Here is a 10,910-nt window from a genome sequence, read left to right as displayed (position 1 = left end):
AAGCAGATCCAAGTGATGAGTCTAGATTGCCTTGCATAGTAATTATGCCACACATAGGAGAATGTAGTAAGCACGATATCAAAACTCTTTAGTAAAAATACTTGAAGTAATGTGTACACATTTATTTATTACATGTTCTTATCATGGTTTGATGAGGATAAATCCAAAAACTTGCTAGCATACAATTTGAAAAGATGCCAATACACACCCATAAATACAAAAAACTAACCATACGCACACAAAAAATTAACCATGAGAGCAATCAAAGAAGAGAGAGTAGCTAAAAGGAGGTAGGTTTGTGCATGGAAAACAAGCACACAATAGCAGTTGCCAATTGTGACGATGTTCAAAAGGAATAAAAGTCACATGTCAAGCTTAAGAAGGCAAAAGATCCTACCATTTGTGTCAGTATCACCTCCCACTACCATGCACCTACCTTAAAGAGTGGCAAGAAAAGAAGCTCACAAACTTTTTGAAAACCTTATACGGTTATAATTAATTGAGCATCTGCCACAAGGATTGATTTTTGCAATAGAGCTAGCAATATCTATCTACTACAAGTGTTGGACCATTTGGCACTTTGCAATAATCAACATATGTATACTATGTCCATATCTTTTGTGAAAGAATGCACGAAAAAGTTTTCTAAAAGCTTCTACTACCAGCTTCGAACAATATAAATCTATATGCAAAAGTATGTTTGCATTGTTGTAATGATGCAAATCAACAATATGTTGTGCTAGATGGTGCATGAATTACAAAAACAAAGTTCAAAAAAACGTCTACATTTAACTTTAATCTTTTGAATTGTTTGCTTCATTTTTCTCTTTTATCCCTCTTTAAGTAGAGATGGCCCAGACGCACAATGTTAGAATGCATGATAGATCAACTTCAAACTTTTGATATAATTAAACCTCCAAGTAACGTTTTGATTTTTATAATGATAATAGCATTTACATTTTGACATTGCAATATGAAAATACATAATATTTACTTTGACTGATAATTTTTTGTTATTAATTAAGTTGATTGTTTACACCCATGAAATAAACTATTGGAAAGAAATTTCACAAGAAAGCAAGTGACAGCCATGGACGTATGACCAATTATATAGGTGAGCTAAAAGAACAAAGAACTCATGTAAAGAAAATTACACTTTACTGATAATATTGTGATACCATTTTGCTAACAAGATGTATGAGAAATCAAGAAATGTTTCATAGAAACTCGCAAGCGCAAGACACCTTCAACTTTTGTTCTGTATACATATGCATGGGTGCTAATGATCAGCCATCAACTGCCTCTCTCGATTTGGTTGCGCACAGCATTATAAAACCGCTTCTTCGGATTTTTCTGTAGTCGATCAGCCGGCAAGCTGCACAAAGCTCTTCCAGCTCCGCTTCAAGCCAGTATCTGTGAGAAGAACCTGATGTGACTCTTCTATAAACCTGTGCCACACAAGGCTTTTTAAGAAACGCTTAGGACAGAGGTTCTTTTTTTTTCCCTGATGAGACCTCATCAGATTTGTCTCATAGGCCGAGTTTGGTCTGACAAAGACGTTAAAAATCTCTCTCTCTCTCTCTCTCTCTCTCTCTCTCTCTCCACAAACCCCCCCCCCCCCCCCCAACACACACACACACGCACCCCCCCAATTCAGCCAGATACATATACAGTCACACTCATATACCTTGATGATGACCTCACACTCATGCAAGTTGAGCATCGTCAACCATGCATGCCCCGAGTGCTACATGCCCGCCAAGGGGTCAAGCAAGCCATCTACAAAAACGGCCGTGTCATCATTGATGACAAAGCCATTGACTAGGGATTTGCGGCCTATGAGACACCTCACTCAGAAAAACATATGGCAGTATGGAACTGCAATGGTTGCTTGTGGACACACCCAGTGAAACTAGAGGAGGCGATGGAGGATCAGGACATTGTACTTCTCGCAGAGACACATGAGGGCCCAGAGAGAGGGTTATTGAGGATACACGGATACGTGTGGGAGTCATCACATAGGAAATGCATGCGCACCTCACTTCCAGAGGTTGAGGAGCCGGTGTGGCAATATTATTTAGACGAGAGCTACAGGGCAGGATCCAGATTGTGGCGAGAGATGAGAAGGCGCACTTCATATAAATTAGGATGGAGCTACACGAGGGGAGTTTTATCCATATTGCTTTATGCTATTTCGCCCCATCACGATGGAGATTTGCTCCAGTCAGTGGAGATACAGTAGGAGATGACACAAAGGCTAAAGAGAGAAGGAGAGACAGAGGGAGACACTCGCCGTATGCATGTTTGACAGAGAAGATCGTCGAGTACTCTAGCCTTAAGGAGGTCTTCCTTATAGGAGACTTCAATGGGCAGGCACAGAGCTGACAGTGAGAGACATACGACTTCGAGGATTTCGGAGCTTCTACACCCACTAGATGAGGTGGGAGTGGAGAGGACACCAACACACACATCAGTGCCTACACCCTATGTGAGACACTTACTCAGGTTGGGCTCACAACATCATCTCGTTATCTATAACGGGATGACCCAGAGGCCGGAGTTAGGAGGCCTCACATGCATTCCTTCATCAACACCACAGGGAGGGAGTACATTGGATTATATCATTGGATTTAGAGAGGCTGCACACTTGATTCCATCTCTTACCATCCCACCCCTACCCATTGAGCTGACCATACATACATCTCTCTCTTTGGATAGCACACCCCCACCACACACACTAGCTACGTCCACACCTCACACCATCTATTTCACGCATGCTCTCTTTGATATTTATACTCTTAACACGTTTATAGTGACATACCAGCTTGACACATCTGCACCTCTCGAAAATGCTCACTACACAACTCTCATTTGTGCTACATGATTCATCACTCGCTAGCTTTCCACATCACACACACACAATAGCAGCACGACTTGTCCTGAGACCATGTCCCAGAATAGATGGTATGATGATGAGTGCAGAGAGCTATACAAACATCTACGTTCCTAGCGCGCGCTTGGCGAGATCACAAAGAGAGGCTCGCAGATAGATGAAGAGCCTCATCCACCATAAAACGCGAGAGTTTGAAGAGGCACACGAGCTAGACCTTTTCCACTTACTCATGAGTCGAGATTCAACAATAGCTTAGCGCCGATTAGGAGAGCCTCACCCACCCACCCACCTGATTGAGGACTCTCACAGATGACATGATTATGGTCACTCTATGAGATTAAGGACAACCACCCACACCAGAGCCTACATGATCACGTCTGGCTATATCTACTTTTTTTACACCAGGCATGGTGGAGAGAGCTATACATCGCCTACAGCATGGATGCTCCATGGACCACACAGGTGTGCAGAGTGAGCACATTATATATGCTCCAGACACACTTGCCCCTTCATTGCAATGCTCTTTTAAAACAGAGCATTAGCAGAGGGATTGCTTGTAGAGTGAACTATGCACACTATTGTGCCTATCCACAGGTCTAGGGATGCTTTGGACCTAGGCAATTACAACACTATCATGATTGGTCACACATTGGCCAAACTCTATGGAGCAGTTTTGGAGGCAGAGTTGAGTTCTTATGTTGAGCGTGAGGGGCTATGAGCACCAAGTCAGGCCGGCTTCAAGTAAGCCTGCTCCACCATAGACCACATCTTCATTTTGCACTGTTTGATTGATCAGGCCAAGGCGCAGAAGAGACATGTACATTGCTGCTTTGTGGATTTCCACAAAGCTTTTGACACAGTTCCACGGAACCGACTCTTCCACGCCTTTTGACACTGGGAGTCCCTTCAGAGATGCTTTGGGAGATTTTCTCTCTATAGGACTGGAATAGCTTGGGCTAATTCCAGAAAGTTAGGATTGACAGTTAATGGTAGTGAGTTGTAGACAGACCAGTACTGCTAATGGACAGTGGACAATGGTAATTGCATTAGACAGAAGGTAATGGTAACTGCAGTAGACCGTGGTAATTGCAGTAGACAATAGACAGTAGACAGTTAACAGTAACAGTAGATTGTAGACAATGGACAGAAATACTGGTGATTGCATTAAGACTTGATGGGGTAGGGAAAGGTCATTACTGACCTTTCCCTATAAAAAGTGCGACCCCATGGCGACCGGCGGGGAGCCGGGAGCCATGGCGGGAGCAGTTTTTACGAGGGAAAGGTCAGTAAAAGACCTTTCCCGGCCGTCAAGGTCTAGGGGACGGGGGCCAAGCATTGACTCTGACAACGAGCATGTGCAGTCCTGCAGCGCAAGTACAGGCAGCCATTTTTTCGCATGCTGAGGTGTCATAAAATGATTGCCAATCATTGCCATGAGTGATTACGCGTGCTGATTTGTCTCACATCTGACGGCCCATGCTGAAATTATTGTTAGTAATGGACAGTAGATGAGTGGCCGAGATCCCCTGCCCCACGACCCTGGACCTTGACAGTACAACTAGAAGGTTCCATTCGGTAAAGAGTTTGTACAAGGATGCATCAATACCAAAAGGTATGACAAAAGGGAACTCCAGTAATGGTTACCAAAAGGTTACAATTAGTTACAAGGCTCAGCTAGGTAAATGTCTAGACTAGGCTGGGCTAAACATTAGTCTGTACAAAAGAATAGTGGGTCCTTTTATAGGCATCCAGTGTGCTCTGACGACTGTGTACTGTTACTGCCACTGCCGTGCCCGCCATGCAACTGCTAATGCAGCTTCTTTAGAGTCGGTTCCCGCTGCTACATCCTTCTCCCCTTTCTTTGAATTTCATATTATAGTGAAATTTATCAGTAGTCTTCAATATCTTTGTAATGATAATGATCATTTTTCAGTACCCAATACCAAAGTACTGATACTAATCATTTCTTGTGCTTGCCTTTGTCTTTGTATGGAGGTTTCTTTTCTTTAACCTTTATGGGTCGTACTGGTAGCGGACTCCATTGCCTTTGCTGTCGTTGGCTTCCCACGACACTAAGTGACACATAACATTAAAGAGGGGGGGGTAAGGGGATCGACGGCGCGGAAGTGGATGCACGGAGCTAGAGGCAGATTAAACCCGGACGCGCGGCAAGTCAACGCGAAAAGGAACCCGGGCGGCGACTTGATTTGAACCCAGGGCCTCATTTCCCAGATTGTGACGCATGGGGTAACCATCCCACCCGCGCGCGCATGTTGTACCCATGGCCCGGGTTTTTGGGGTTTTATTATTAAAACATAGGCGCTGCCCGGGTTTAATCTATGGCCGGGTTTAGCCTGTGGCCGGGTTTAGTTTTTAAGTGTCCATCTACGGCTACAACCTCTCCGATTTTCGTGCGCGCACTTCTCTGCCCTCGATCCCCTTACCCCCCCCCTCTTTAATACTATGTGTTATTTAGTCCTGAGGGTTTGCTTCTTGACGACTCTGTAAATAGCAGTTTGTTCCAAGACTTCCGGCTCTTGAACTATCATTTGCTATTCATAACAAGTCATCTTTAACCATTCCTTGTTCTCCAGACAGTACGGGGTTTTTCTACCTCTAGTGACCCTTGCCCTGGCCAGTTTGTGACAGTGACTAGCACTAGCTAGCCATCCTGCTGGCTTAGGCTGATTTGCTTTGACTCTTGCTTCAAAAAGGATCTCACCTCTCTCTCTATAGGTGTCCTCATTAGTGGGTAGATTTTCAATGTCCTTTTCAGGAATTTTGGAAGCTTCAATGGAAAGCTATAGAAGAGCATTAGTGTGCTTAACTAACACATGCATGTGCCTCTTCCAAAAGCGCATTCCAGCTCTGAAGTCAACTAGTCCTGCTTTGAGCTCTTTAACAGTTTTCTTCTGTTCAGTAAAATTGATTACCTCTTTCCATTCTAACCAAAGCCCTTCAGACCTCTCCACCATTCCCTAATCTCTTCCACAATTTGAATATACTTCATTTGATCTGCAGGTTCAATGTGTGGTGGATACAGGGCTGGATAGAATCTGGGTAACTCTGTTTCTTCCATTCTAATGGCATATACCAATGCAGGAGGTTCAGGCATTAACTCAAAATAATTGGTTAATATATCATTCTCCTATGAAAGCATTCTTTTGATGACTTTGAGGACATGCAGCATGTTCTTATGTTCTTTTCTTGTTCAACCAATGTCATGGGCTTGAGGGTGTGTTTACTACTGGATTGAGTAAAGTCCAGTATTCTTTGCAGCTTTTGGTCCCAAACTTCTCTGGCTGCCTTGATCCTTGACAAGCCTTCTCTAAGGCTGTTCCTTACGTCCTGAACACATTGATATTGGGGTTTATGTCCCAGTAACATCTCCACCTGTAGGCCCATACTACTGATCTTATCAGTAGTTAATTGCCTGGCCCATGGGTTGACATCTTTCACTGCATTATTCACAGTAACCTCTGAAACTCTTTCCAGTAGCTGGATTACTGCAGGATGTTTGGGCAGCTCACATTTTGTCTTGTCATGGTAGTGAAACATTTTCCAACTCTGAGCCAACTGCTTCACACAGAGATGCGCTCCATATCATTGTACATGTCATCAGCCTTCAAGAAATCCTCTAACTGAAGGTCTTTGGCTATCCTGAACTCCTTATGAATCCATGGGTTAATATTGTTGAGGGAACCATCGGTAGAACTAATGGCCAACTCCTTGCCTTTGTCAGAGGAAACCATTGCATTACTGCACTTCTTGTATGTCAACAGAGTTGCAGTAGTATGAGACTGACTCCCTCCAACTATCCCAGTAGCATGTGTTTGCTCTGGTTCAGTGTGACATGAAACGTTTTGTGGTTTTGGCCATTTCGGGGTTTCGAGGTTTTGAAACGTTTCGTTTCAGGGCCCAAAATTTATGAAACAGGTTTTGTAGAAATACATTTAAATAAAGATATATAAATATATATTTATTTACATATGCATGCATGCATGTATGGATGTATCTATGTAATTATGTATCTATGTATCGATGGATGGATAGATTGATAAAGATTCGCGTGTGTATGTATGATATGTGTGTGTGCATATGGACTAGAGAGGAGATAATGCAAAGAGAGTACAAAAAATTCCTTTTAAACTACGCGATTTTTAAAAAAATTGCTAATTTTTTTCAAAAAACTGATTGTTTTGTGTTCCGGACAGTTTCCCGTTTCATGAGTTTCGCCAAAACGTTTCGTTCATTTCGGGGTTTCATACCTACGAAACGCGTTTTTATGTCACACTGCTCTGGTTCAGTACCTTTGGACACAGGGGGTTCTGGCTGAGAAACAGGAGGTGGTTCATTAGGAGCTCCTCTTGATGAAGGGCTAATGCCAGGCAAACCTTGATCATCATCATTATCATCATCATCATCATTAGGTCCTTGATGGCCTGATGTACCTGCAGGGTCTTCTTTGTCTTCATCTTCCTCTTCCTCATCATCATCTTCTCTATTCTCCAAATCTTCCAAGTGAGAAACAAGTGCTTCGTTCACCAGTGCCTGGGTAAATGTTTCATCTTTATCTTTTAGATCAGTCCTAACTCTGTTTATCCACTCCTGGGCATCATCAAATTTCTGTATGGCCATATTCTAGGTAGATTTCTAGGTCCAGGTGAATTTTCTCTATGTTATTTTGGTATTTTTTGTCCATACTGGTATCTTTTGGGTTTTTTTGGATATACTTTCTTGTATTGGTATCTTTTATCATGTTGTTTTTAGTAGTTTGGTAGTCTGATAAATCTACTGTTTTGGTGGTTTTGGTAGTTCTGGTTGTTGCTAGTACCAATAAACCCTTACAGGTAGCTTTGGTAGTTCTTGGTAATGCTTTGGTAGGTTCTGGAGTGGAACTAACAATGTTCTTTTGGTAGTTTTGGTTGCTTTTGGGTAGTATATTGGTGGACTTGGGTGTATTCGTAATGCTTTCAGTACTAACTGGTAGCATTTGATACTATTTGACACTCCCTTTGGTAGTTTATGGTTCTTTTGTAACGACACTAATTTGAATGTTTTCGTACTTTTAGGGTTTTAGGGTAGCTTCTTACAATGCTTTTTTGTTGGTTGTTAGGATTTTTGGTACTAATTGGTAGCTCATGGTTATGATCTGGTACTAATTGGTAGCTCATGGTTATGATTTGGTACTAATTGGTAGCTTCTGATTATGATTTTTGAAACTAATTGGTAGCTCATGGTTATGATTTGGTACTAATTGGTAGCTCATGGTTATGATTTGGTACTAATTGGTAGCTCATGCTTATGATTTGGTACTAATTGGTAGCTTCTGGTTATGATTTTGTACTAATTTTGGTAGTTTGAGGTTGTCTTCTTGCATTGATGACCTGCTAGCTTTTGGTACTAATTGGTAGAATGATGGCTTTGGTACTATCTGCTAGGTTCTGGTACTGATTAGTAGTATGGTGGCTTTGGTACTGTGTGCTAGTTCTTGGTACTAATTGGTAGTATGATGGCTTTGGTATTGTCTAAAAGTTTTTGGTACTAATTGGTGATGGCCTTGGTACTGTCTGCTAGTTTTTGGTAGTAACTGGTAGTATAATGGCCTTGGTACTGTCTGTTATTGTTTGGTACTAATTGGTAGTATGATGGCCTTGGTATTGCCTGCTACGTTTTGGTACTAATTGGTAGCATGATGCCTTTGGTACTGTCAGCTAGCTTTTGGGTTCTAATTTGGGACTGTTTGTATTGCTGCTGGTTGACAACAGGTTGAGTATGATGTGCTGGAGGCAACATGGAAAGAAGCACAATGCCATGTCCTATTTGTGAAGCAGATGATTGCTGATGTTCAGCGCGGGAAGAAATTTATGTTATATCCTAGGCCCTAGGTTGTTTATTCGGGGGAGATGATCCATGTGTTTGGAATGTGTGTTGCATGTGGTGAGCTCTTGGAGTCACCAGGAGTTGTAGGAACATTATGCTTGAGTGCCGACATCAGTCACCCCCTTTGCTTTAGTGCTTTGCTACTAAGCAGGGATCATTGTGCCAAACCTGGTTGTAACATGGTGATCCTCGAGGTGGCAAAGTCTTGGGTCGGTGGGCATCGTGGTGTGAAAAGTAAGTATGTGTGTGTTTTGCAAATCATATGCTTACCTGCATTGAATGTGAGGTTGTTTGTAAGTATGTGCTGTCTTTCTCTCTTTTTGCAGAGAAAGAGGATGCTGTAGCGGCTGGGCCCGGTGGGAAAAATGGACAGGCAGTCAAGGATGGACCATATGCCACAAAATCTGCTGCAAGTCATGCATGGGAGGAAGATGAGGATACTGCACAGATAAGGGATGTTCTCCAGGATTTAAATCATGGTGGTGTGGAAGGGAAAGGGACTAAGAAGGGATAGCATTGTGATACCATGCGGGACAACGAAGAAAATAGTCAAGATTGTGAGGACAAAGATGCTAAAAGAAATAAAGACAATGTTGGAGGTAAAAGTGTCTCACATAGTGGAGATGGATGGATCAGATGCTGCTGCCAAGGGGCTTGAGGATTGAGTCACTAGGGAGGACGAGAACAGGCAAATGCAAGGTGCAGGGGAAGAGGCCACTATGGGAGAGGAGGACAAGAAGGGGGTTGAGGGGGAGGCCAAGAGGGGGGTGGAAGCCAGGGATGAAAAATGTGCAGAGGATGCAAAGAAAGGGGATGACGGGGGAGGCCAGGAAGGGGGAAGAGGCAGAAAAGGAAAAGGCGGGCAATGCAATGAAGGGGGACGGGCCTGAGGATGCCAAGAAGGAAGTGGCAGTGGAGGATGCAAAAGTGGACAGTATTGACGGGAGTGCGGATCCTGAAGCTGAAGATGCTGTGCAAAAGATGTCATGTGAATCCACTAATTCGGTGACACTGTCGGAGCTTTCTAGTCAGTAAAGAAAGAAGCGCAACCGCGCCCGTGACCAGTTTTCTTGTGCATGCAAGTTGTAGCCCTTCTCATATGCTTATGTATTTTGCACAATGTGCTTTTCATTCTATCAATACAATCAACTTTTGGCCTTTGTATTTCATCAATTGTGTTCCAATGTAACTTTTCACTATGTTACAATACAGTTTTCCAATGTTACCACTCACTATGGTACAATGGAGTTCTCTTTCTGTTACACTTCTACAGTGAAATACAGTACCCAATTTGGTACTGTATAGTACCGAATTTGTACTGTATAGTACTAAATTTGGTACTATATAGTACAATGCAGTTTTCCAATGTTACACTTCTACTCTGCAATATTGTACCACAATATGATAATGTATAGTACAATGCAATTTTCCAATGTTACACTTCTACTGTGCAATATTGTACCAGAATATGATACTGTATAGCACCCAATTTGGTACTGTATACTTCCCAATTTGGTACTATATACTACCAAATTTGGTATTGTATAGTATCACAAATTTTGTACAGTACAGTATCAAATTTTGTACTTCTTGTGTCATAATGGTACTCTGTTTTTTATATAATGTTTGCATTGTATATTTTCCACCACTCATTTGGATTTTTGGTATTGTAGTAAGATCTTGGTGGCAAGATGAGACAAAACCAAACACAAGACTTGCGCGGATGATCTGGCTGCTAAACCTGGCTGGCTGATTGTGCTTGACCTTAATGGGGTCTTATTGACAAGCTACATAGAGCTGCCATAAGGCCTTTGGGTTTTGGCGGATGAGCTCCAACCACGGATTGTCCATGTCAATAGCTCGCTGGTTTGTTGTGTAAGGCCAGATGCTGGAGAGTTCATGCGAACTCTTAAGAAGAAAGCCAAGATAATTTTGTGGTACTGCTGTAGAAGGTAGAAATTGATAGATATGTTGAACACTTGCTTCCCCCACCATGTCAGGTAGAAGTATTTTGCAGGTAACAATGCCTTGAGTCCTTTAGATGTTAAGCTACTCAGACTTCTAACCGCCCTTATGGCATGGTAGGTATACTATCACAAGAAGACTGTGAGACCTAGCGGCAAACTATGGCGGA

General features: G+C 42.5%; 1 long non-coding RNA gene across 2 annotated transcripts in view; it reads right to left on the bottom strand.

Moving 5' to 3' along the window:
- Nucleotides 1-1,109: 1,109 nt before the first annotated feature.
- Nucleotides 1,110-10,910, bottom strand: part of LOC147446367 (uncharacterized) — a 48,332-nt gene continuing 38,531 nt past the window's right edge. Inside the window, exons 1-2 of one of the 2 annotated variants that reach the window (XR_015189937.1) lie at nucleotides 2,038-3,897; nucleotides 1,110-1,448 (exon numbers count right to left, since the gene is read on the bottom strand). This is a non-coding gene — a long non-coding RNA (uncharacterized LOC147446367). Of the gene's footprint in view, nucleotides 1,449-2,037; nucleotides 3,898-10,910 lie in introns of those variants that run through there. The other variant, XR_015189938.1, reaches the window with a different exon arrangement.

The sequence above is a fragment of the Adiantum capillus-veneris genome, chromosome 12, assembly GCF_014529385.1.
Source record: "Adiantum capillus-veneris isolate H3 chromosome 12, ASM1452938v2, whole genome shotgun sequence".
NCBI classification, from domain to species: domain Eukaryota; kingdom Viridiplantae; phylum Streptophyta; class Polypodiopsida; order Polypodiales; family Pteridaceae; genus Adiantum; species Adiantum capillus-veneris.
The sequence above is the reverse complement of the archived record's forward strand: the minus strand, read 5'-3'. Positions and strand labels throughout refer to the sequence as shown.